Source organism: Coregonus clupeaformis, unplaced genomic scaffold, assembly GCF_020615455.1.
Source record: "Coregonus clupeaformis isolate EN_2021a unplaced genomic scaffold, ASM2061545v1 scaf0683, whole genome shotgun sequence".
Lineage (NCBI taxonomy): Eukaryota > Metazoa > Chordata > Actinopteri > Salmoniformes > Salmonidae > Coregonus > Coregonus clupeaformis.
Window position 1 is genome coordinate 236,345 of NW_025534138.1, and position 10,545 is coordinate 246,889.

The window sequence follows — 10,545 nt, forward strand, 5'->3', positions numbered from 1 at the left end:
GTTATTATTACTGTAGTTGACTTGATAAAAAACAAGCAAGAGGGAAATGAAAGAGGGGAATGTTTCCTGTATTCTGTGAGGTACCATACATCTGTCAAAACTATGAGTGGCTCATTGGAGTCAATAAAGTTTTGTTCCAAACCATAGCGATAGATAGAGTACTCTAGATGGATATAACCCGTTTTAGCATGGACATTGCCAATAAGGGCTTCCACACGACATCAGGGAACAGGCAGAACATTTGCGTTACTATGAATTATCAGGATTTATATAATACTTTAATTTAACCAGGCAAGTTATTGAGAACACTGGATACATCATAGGCCTACCAAAGGGTGTAAAGTTTCACAGATAGTGTGCATAATGTATTTCTCAGTTGCTGTGCTGAAGTTGCTGTGTGCATAAGAAACAGGAAGGCTAGTCTAGATGTGAGAAGTTCAATTATACTAACTGAATCAGAGAAAAGCTGTACTGACTCAAAGAAAAATGAGGCTACAGTTAAGTCCACACTGTAGGCTATGGTTAAAGTGAGAAACACCTGATTTCAGTTAGGCTCATTTCCCAAGTCTGGATACAAGGAAAAATAGGATAGGATAAGGACTCTGGGTCTGAACACCTCCCTCTGCAACTGGATCCTGGACTTTGACGGGCCGACCCCAGGTGGTGAGGGTAGGCAACATCACCTCCACCACGCTGACCCTTAATACAGGGGCCCCACAGGGGTGTGTGCTTAGTCCCCTCCTGTACTCCCTGTTCACCCACGACTGTGTGGCCACGCACGACTCCAACACCATTATCAAGATCGCTGAAGACACGACGGTGGTAGGCCTGATCACTGGTGACAATGAGTTAACCTACAGGGAGGAGGTCAGTGACCTGACAGTCTGGTGCCGGAGCAACAACCTCTCCCTCAATGTCAGCAAGATCAAGGAGCTGATCGTGGACTACAGGAAACGGGGGTGGGGGGAGAGCATGCCCCCATCCACATTGACGGGGCGGCAGTGGAGCAGGTAGACAGCTTCATGTTCCTCGGTGTCCAAATCACTAAAGACTTAAAATGGTCCAAACACACACGCAGTCGTGAAGAAGGCGCGACAGTGCCTCTTCCCCCTCAGAAGGTTGAAAAAGTTTGGTATGAGCCCTCAAATCGTGGAAAGGTTCTACAGCTGTACCATTGAGAGCATATTGACTGGCTGCATCACTGATTGGTATGGCAATAGCACCGCCCTCGATCACATGGTGCTACAGAGGGTTGTGCGGACAGCCCAGTACATCACTGGGGCCGAGCTCCCTGCCATCCAGGACCTCTATATCAGGCGCTGTGAAAAGAAGGCCAGGAAAATCGTCAAATACCCCAACCACCCAAGCTATAGACTATTTTCCCTGCTGCCGCACGGCAAGAGGTACCGGTGCATCAAGTCTGACACCAACAGGTTCTTGAACAGCTTCTATCCCGAAGCAATACGACTGATAAATAGCTAACAAAATAGCTACATGGACCGAGTCTACCTTGTATCTTTGACCTTTTAAGTATTTGCACTGTCTCTATGCACACGCATAGGGCCCTTCACACACAAACACTCACTCCATCATTTGCGCACTCATACATTTATACTGACTCTACACACCCACTCACATGCAAGCTGCTGCAACTCTGGTGCCAGGATAATGCTGTACATTTACAGTGAAATTCTCCCTGAAATCTAAAACTAAGCAAAACAATACATTTGCACATAAAATACATTTATTCATATTGGTAACATTAACAACAAATTAACAACATAATTGACAATAGAAGTTAGAACAGTTAACACATATGTAACCAAATAAGATCATCACTAATCGAAAAACTATATTGTGTGCCTGTGTGGGGGAGAGAGTGACAAAGAGAGAAAGGGAGATTGAGTTAAAATTGGGATTGGGTACAATCCTAGATCTGTGATCAGGATCAACTATTCGGGGTAAGGGGGTTCAGAGGCGGTGAAACACACAACGGGACAGTTTGGGCAGAAGAGCATCCAGGAGAGAAGTCAGCACAGCATCAGGTGTTCCTCATGGGGCTCTGTAACAATCCTCCTCAGTTCTGATTTGTTAGTTCTTCTCACCCTTAATTAGGACAAGCATAGAAAAAGAAAGAATATAATGAGAGACAGAACACCCATGAGGAACATGGGTTGAGTCGAACCTACAGCATATGTCCAATATGGTTAATGAAATCAATGGCGTCATTGAACAAATACAAATAAGACAACTAGATACATCTACTTCAAACCCCTGCTAACTAATAAAACATTTATGTAGCCTACACAATACCACAAATTAGTTTACCAGATTTTCCTTTCTTTTCTGTTCCACCAAATGATTGCATACTACTGATAAAGTGAACAGGTTTCCTAATACTGTAACATTACATGGAATTATGTTGTTTAAATTAAACCAATGGTTAGCGGGGAGAGGGTATACAGACACTCCTGGCCTGCAAAACTATGATATTTGTCGCACAGCTGAGAGCCGAGTGAACCGAATCACACAGGGTTGAGGAGGATACTGTCCCGGAGTTGTGGCCGTTTATGCTCTCCTGATTGACTAGGAGACTACAGTGCCTTGCAAAAGTATTCATCCCCCTTGGCGTTTTTCCTATTTTGTTGCATTACAACCTGTAATTTAAATTGATTTTTATTTGGATTTCATGTAATGGACATACACAAAATAGTCCAAATTGGTGAAGTGAAATTAAAAAAATTACTTATTTCAAAAAATTCTAAAAAATAAATAACGGAAAAGTGGTGCACATGTATTCACCCCCCTTTGCTATGAAGCCCCTAAATAAGATCTGGTGTAACCAATTACCTTCAGAAGTCACACAATTAGTTAAATAAAGTCCACCTGTGTGCAATCTAAGTGTCACATGATTTGTCACATGATCTCAATATATATACACCTGTTCTGAAAGGCCCCAGAGTCTGCAACACCCCTAAGCAAGGGGCACCACCAAGCAAGCGGCACCATGAAGACCAAGGAGCTCTCCAAACAGGTCAGGGACAAAGTTATGGAGAAGTACAGATCAGGGTTGGGTTATAAAAAAATATCCGAAACTTTGAACATCCCATGGACCACCACTAAATCCATTATTTCAAAAAGGGAAAGAATATGGCACCACAACAAACCTGCCAAGAGAGGGCCACCCACCAAAACTCACGGACCAGGCAAGGAGGGCATTAATCAGAAAGGCAACAAAGAGACCAAAGATAACCCTGAAGGAGCTGCAAAGCTCCACAGCGGAGATTGGAGTATCTGTCCACAGGACCACTTTAAGCCGTACACGCCACAGAGCTGGGCTTTATGGAAGAGTGGTCAGAAAAAAGCCATTGCTTAAAGAAAAAAAAAAATAGTTATGCACGCTCAAGTTCAGTTGTTTTGTCTTATTTGTTGTTTGTTTCACAGATAAATATATTTTGCATCTTCAAAGTGGTAGGCATGTTGTGTAAATCAAATGATACAAACCCCCCAAAATTTAATTCCAGGTTGTAAGGCAACAAAATAGGAAAAATGCCAAGGGGGGTGAATCCTTTCTCAAGCCACTGTATATCCCAGTGACATATCTAGATGGCTACCAATGTTAGTTATTTCTTGTCTAGGCTGCCATCCTACTTGAAATATAATCATGGGAAGGAGAATAAAAAAATATCCATGTTACTAGCTACCACTGGCGACACTATGATGGGCTACACCTTAGGTCGGCAGGCACCTCGATACACACCGGTGCACTGGTCATTCGCGTCGGCTTAGAGGCTTGCGAGTACAGCCCACGGTTTATGTGCAAAATGTGGCCCGTCAAGCCCCCCCCAAAAACTGCTAGAAACAAGTCATTTCTCTGTAGTAATGGTGAAAACATACCGGTCAATTATTATCTAGGTGATGCTTTTCTAGGTCGCACAGCAATATATTTATGAGCAATTTAGAGCAGACCAAAATGGCATGTGTCAACTTGAGCTAGCTAGCTAGCTTGCTTAGCTAAGAAAACATGCAGTATTTCAATTCAATAAAGATACTTATTAACAAGTCAAGGTACCTACCCAGCAGCTGCTGAAAATATTCTTCCACCACAGCCGCTTCAAGAAGACATTTACTAAAATAGTCTGAGCTTCATGTGTCTCACCCGACAGCATGAGGTGGCACCTGAAACTGATCATTTTAATCTGCAGTAGGCATAAACTATTACTGTAAAGAAATACAGTGTGTTCGAGTAATTATAGTTAATAACAGTATTTTCCAGCATTTTACCCATAAAGCAGTGCAATCTACAGCATTAATGCTTTAAAACACGTATTTTACTCGTGTTTTACTGTTGAAATTAGAAAAGTAGACACTGTACATCACACACAACATAATACATACATTGCACGTTACCTATGTAATACATAGCCCTACACCCAGTGGGGTCTGAAATTATTGACACCATTGATAAAGATTAGCAATAATGACTGTATAAAATTAATAATTCAATACTGAGCTATACTTTAAATAAAAAAGGGTAAATCATATTATTTTATACTAATACAATTGAGAATGAGATTTATTTTCACTAATGTAGAAGTGTTTAGAAACATATTATATTCTTAATTCTAATAAAAGTGACTCCAAAATGACACAATACATTATTTACCATTAATTTTTATTGAGGACAAAATTATCTGAAACGCAACCAAAATTAACTGCAAATGCATCCAACAAGTCTGTATAGTCACAAGTTTGATGTAGTCATTGTGTGCTAAGAATAGGGGACAAAATACTAAACTTTATTTATAACTTATCTTTAGGGGTATCAATAATTTTTGACCCCTACCTTTGAGAAGAAATTGTATTATTTGTTAAACTAAATCTCTATCTTTGGAGCAATTGTATTGGTATAAAATAATATAATTTCCCAATTTTTGAGCATACAATATAGCTCAGTATTTGAATTATTTATTTTATATAGTCATTATTGTTTATCTCTATCAATGGTGTCAATCATTTCAGACCCCACTGTAGGCCTACATAAATAAATGACCTGAATATTGATAGGCTATTCAAAAACGATATGTTGAGAGGCTGTGTAGGCTACTGAAGCAAATACACAATGATTTTCCCCATCATTGCTGTAAAAATTACGTAAACATAATTCAGAAGGTATTCAGACCCCTTGACTTTTTCCAAAATGTGTTACTTTACAGCCTTATTTTAAAATGAATAAAATTGTTTTTTTCTCTATCAATCTACACACAATACCCCATAATGACAAAGCAAAAACAGGTTTAGAAATTTTAGCAAATGTATATTACAAAAACTGAAATATGACATTTACATAAGTATTCAGACCTTTTACTCAGTACTTTGTTGAAGCACATTTGGCAGGGATTACAGCCTTGAGTCTTCTTGGGTATGACACTACAAGCTTGGCACACCTGTATTTGGGGAGTTTCTCCCATTTTTCTCTGCAGATCCTCTCAAGCTCTGTCAGGTTGGATGGGGAGCGTCGCTGCACAGCTATTTTCAAGTCTCTCCAGAGATGTTTGATCGGGTTCAAGCCTGGCCAAAGAGTTCAATCTTGGTTTCATCTGACCAGAGAATCTTGTTTCTCATGGTCTGAGAGTCCTTTAGGTGCCTTTTGGTAAACTCCAAGCGGGCTGTCATGTGCCTTTTACTGAGGAGTGGCTTCCGTCTGGCCACTCTACCATAAAGGCCTCATTGGTGTAGTGCTGCAGAGATGGTTGTCCTTCTGGAAGGTTCTCCCATCTCCACAGAGGAACTCTGGAGCTCTGTCAGAGTGACCATCGGGTTCTTGGTCACCTCCCTGACCAAGGCCCTTCTTCCCCAATTGCTCAGTTTGGCCGGGCGACCAGCTCTAGGAAGAGTCTTGGTGGTTCAAAACTTATTCCATTTAATAATGACGAGGCCACTGTGTTCTTGGGGACCTTCAATGCTGCAGAAATATTTTGGTACCCTACGAACAATTCCTTCAGCCTCATGGCTTGATCTTTTCTCTGACATGCACTGTCAACTGTGGGACCTTATATAGACAGGTGTGTGCCTTTCCAAATCAATTGAATTTACCAGAGATGGACTCCAATCAAGATGCAGAAACATCTCAAGGATGATCAATGGAAACAGGATGCACCTGAGCTCAATTTCGAGTCTAATAGCAAAGGGTCTGAATACTTATGTAAATAAGGTAGTGCTGTTTATTTTTAATACATTTGCTAAAAATTATATTTAAAAAAAATCACTTTGTCATTATGGGGTATTGTGTGTAGATTGGTGAGGATTTAATAAATTTTAGAATAAGGCTGTAACGTAACAAAATGTGGAAAAAGTCAATGGGTCTGAATACTTTCCTAATGCACTGTATACAGTGTGCCAAAACCAATAGCCTGTATTACACTTTCATTTGTCTGTACCCACAAACCAATAGGCATATCGCATGGCACATCAAAATACTGTACATGTACTGGCATGAACCTACAGTATGTTTATCACTGTTTATCATTTAAGGCTATAACCTCAAACCATATAAGCTACAGTGATTTCATGAAAGGAAAACGATTAGGTCCTACACGCGAAAATATTGTACATTATTACACACAATTCAACAGGGGCGCACCGCACCAGGCTTACAGGACAAACAGCATAAGCGTTTATCCAAGAAAGACATGCAAATAAAAGACAGCCTATAACAAGAAAGTGAGTAAGAAAATGTGCAGTTCCGATGTTAACTTACTTTTGACTTCTTCATATGGAATGAGAGGAGTAAATCCAATGTATGCGAAACCCTATTTTATCTTACTTCTGCGGGGAGGAAGGGGGTTTTCATCATCCCGCGTGCACATATCCAATGCCCCAGTCAGTATCCAAACAGGGGAAAAAATATTAAACCTCATAAAACTGCTGCTATAAGCTCTGTTGATGATATTTATGGTATCCAAATACACACATCATAGCGAGCTCATGAACGGGGACTGCGAGACCATAGTGAGTTGGTGGCTTTTTTTTACAGGGCAACCCCTTTTTATCCGTGCTTCATGTGCCGCCCACAAGAACCGTTCCCGCCCGTCTGCTGCTCTAAAATATGGAAAGCCAAAAGGTTCAAATCGTCTTACCAGGAACACGTCTTAACACTTGTAATTTTAATTTTTCACTTGCTTTTTTCAAATGCTTGTTATGGTCATTTTTGACATGTTCTTTACACCTTTACAGTGTGCATTCACAGGTGATGTTAACGCTCTAACCCAGAGACTCTGTCTAGAGTCTTGTTCCAGAGACTGGGTAGGCCGACCCCCTGGGATGAGGGCTGACTGCCGGACATGGGGGGGGGGCGACCACCACCCGTGTCCATCAGGACGCGCTACTTCATCCAGCCAGCTCCTTGCCCCAAGGAGATGGGGGGAGAGGGCCCAGTGAGGGGGCCAACCCCCGGAGGGGTCCTAAAACTCACCCATGGCCACCAGGGGCGCCACTACATCCAGCCAGCTCCCTTCCCCAGGGATATGGAGGGAGAGGCCCAGAGAGGGCTGAGACCTGACCCAGGGAGGGGGCCGACCCCTACCCATGGCCACCAGGGGGCGCCACTACATCCAGCCAGCTCCATGCACCAGGGAGATGGGGGAGAGGGCCAGAGTGGGATGGGCCAACCCAGGGAGGGGGGACCGAACACCGGAGAGAATCCGACCCCTGCCCGCGGCCACCAGGGGGCGCCACTAACTACACCCAGAGAGGGCTGGGGCCGACCCCAGGAGCGGGAGCCAATTAAAAATAATTACCGAAAATAACTTATTTGGTAAATACAGGCTTAGGAAATGTTATACGTTTTGTTCAATGAGATAATCTTCATCAGCTAACGTCACATTTTGTTAGCTTTTAAGGATTTATGTATTGAAAAAAAGCACATAAAGCACATTAAGGCTTCATAATTCATACATGTCATGTTAAATGACTGATATTATCACATAGAAGAAAACGTATAAGATCTCCTAAGCCCATCTTAACCTCAGACCTTATTGTTGGCATTTTGTTATATTTCTACCATTATTACATTTACATTTGAGTAATTTAGCAGACGCTCTGGTAATATTTTGCCTCTCTGTGGATGACTTCGTCAACCATTTTGAAAAGAAGGTTGACGACATCCGATCCTCATTTATTAAGTCAAATGACACCGCTGGTCCTGCTCACACTGCCCTACCCTATGCTTTAACTTCTTTCTCCCCTCTCTCTCCAGATGAAATCTTGCGACTTGTGACGGCCGGCCGCCCAACAACCTGCCCGCTTGACCCTATCCCCTCCTCTCTTCTCCAGACCATTTCCGGAGACCTTCTCCCTTACCTCACCTCGCTCATCAACTCATCCTTGAACACTGGCTATGTCCCTTCCGTCTTCAAGAGAGCGTGAGTTGCACCCCTTCTCAAAAAACGTACACTCGATCCCTCTGATGCCAACAACTACAGACCAGTATCCCTTCTTTCTTTTCTCTCCAAAACTCTTGAGCGTGCCGTCTTTAGCCAACTCTCTTGCTATCTCTCTCATAATGACCTTCTTGATCCAAACCAATCAGGTTTAAAGACTGGTAATTCAACTGAGGTCGCTCCTACCAGGTGGCATGGCGAGAATCTGTCTCCGCACTACGTGCTCTCACCACTGGTGTCCCCCAGGGCTCAGTTCTAGGCCCTCTCCTATTCTCTCTATACACCAAGTCACTTGGCTCTGTCATATCCTCACATGGTCTCTCCTATCATTGCTACGCAGACGACACACAATTAATCTTCTCCTTTCCCCCTTCTGATAACCAGGTGGCGAATCGCATCTCTGCATGTCTGGCAGACATATCAGTGTGGATGACGGATCACCACCTCAAGCTGAACTTCGGCAAGACGGAGCTGCTCTTCCTCCCGGGGAAGGACTGCCCGCTCCATGATCTCCCCATCACGGTTGACAACTACGTAGTGTCCTCCTCCCAGAGTGCAAAGAACCTTGGCGTGACCCTGGACAACACCCTGTCGTTCTCCGCTAACATCAAAGCGGTGACCCGATCCTGCAGGTTCATGCTCTACAACATTCGCAGAGTATGACCCTACCTTACACAGGAAGCGGCACAGGTCCTAATCCAGGCACTTGTCATCTCCCGTCTGGATTACTGCAACTCGCTGTTGGCTGGGCTCCCTGCCTGTGCCATTAAACCCCTACAACTCATCCAGAACGCTGCAGCCCGTCTGGTGTTCAACCTTCCCAAGTTCTCTCATGTCACCTCGCTCCTCCGCACACTCCACTGGCTTCCAGTTGAAGCCCACATCTGCTACAAGACCATGGTGCTTGCCTACGGAGCTGTGAGGGGAATGGCACCTCCGTACCTTCAGGCTCTGATCAGTTCCTACAACCAAACGAGGGCATTGCGTTCATCCACCTCTGGCCTGCTGGCCCCACTACCTCTGCGGAAGCACAGTTCCCGCTCAGCCCAGTCAAAACTGTTTGCTGCTCTGGCACCCCAATGGTGGAACAAGCTCCCTCACGACGCCAGGACAGCGGAGTCACTCACCACCTTCCGGAGACACTTGAAACCCCACCTCTTTAAGGAATACCTGGGATAGGATAAAAGTAATCCTTCTACCCTCCCCCTACCCCACCCCCATAAAAAAAATATATATATATATATATATATATATATTGTAAAGTGGTTGTCCCACTGGCTATCAGAAGGTGAATGCACCAATTTGTAAGTCGCTCTGGATAAGAGCGTCTGCTAAATGACAAAAATGTAAATGTAAGTCACATCTCTGGGCCATCATTTAGCATTTTCCTCACAGTAACACACATTTTCAGCCTTTGTTGGTCTTATTACATCAATATCTATTCCTTTATGGCATTGAAAAATCAATTCAGTTCCTCCACACTGAAATGAATAGCGGCCAACTTGACAATAGGCCTCTGTTACAGATTTTACACTAAATCTATCGCAGTGCTAACTGTGCCACTAGAGATCCTGGTTCGAATCCAGGCTCTGTCGCAGCCGGCCGTGACCAGGAGACTCATGGGCGGCGCACAATTGGCCCAGCGTCGTCCAGGGTAGGGGAGGGAATGGCCGGCAGGGATGTAGCTCAGTTGATAGAGCATGGCGTTTGCAATGCCAGGGTTGTGGGTTCGTTTCCCACGGGGGCCAGTATAAAAAAATATGTATTCACTAACTGTAAGTCGCTCTGGATAAGAGCGTCTGCTAAATGACTAAAATGTAAATGTAAATGTAAATGATGACTTAATGAAACTTTTCCAATGGGTCGCCATCAGCAAACAGCTCGCCCACATGACACCATACATGTGGTCTGCGGTTGTGAGGACGGTTGGACGTACTGCCAAATTCTCTACAATGATATTGGAGGCGGTTTATGGTACAGAAATGAACATTAAATTCTCTGGCAACAGCTCTGGTGGACATTCCTTCAGACAGCATGCCAATTGCACACTCCCTCAAAACTTGAGACATCTGTGGCATTGTTGTGTGACATTTTAGAGTGGCCT

At 43.6% G+C, this 10,545-nt stretch overlaps 1 pseudogene; it reads right to left on the minus strand.

Annotated features, from left to right (window-relative positions):
• The window catches only part of LOC123480953, a 71,895-nt pseudogene extending 64,883 nt beyond the window's left edge, over positions 1-7,012 (minus strand).
• Between the last annotated feature and the right edge of the window lie 3,533 nt (positions 7,013-10,545).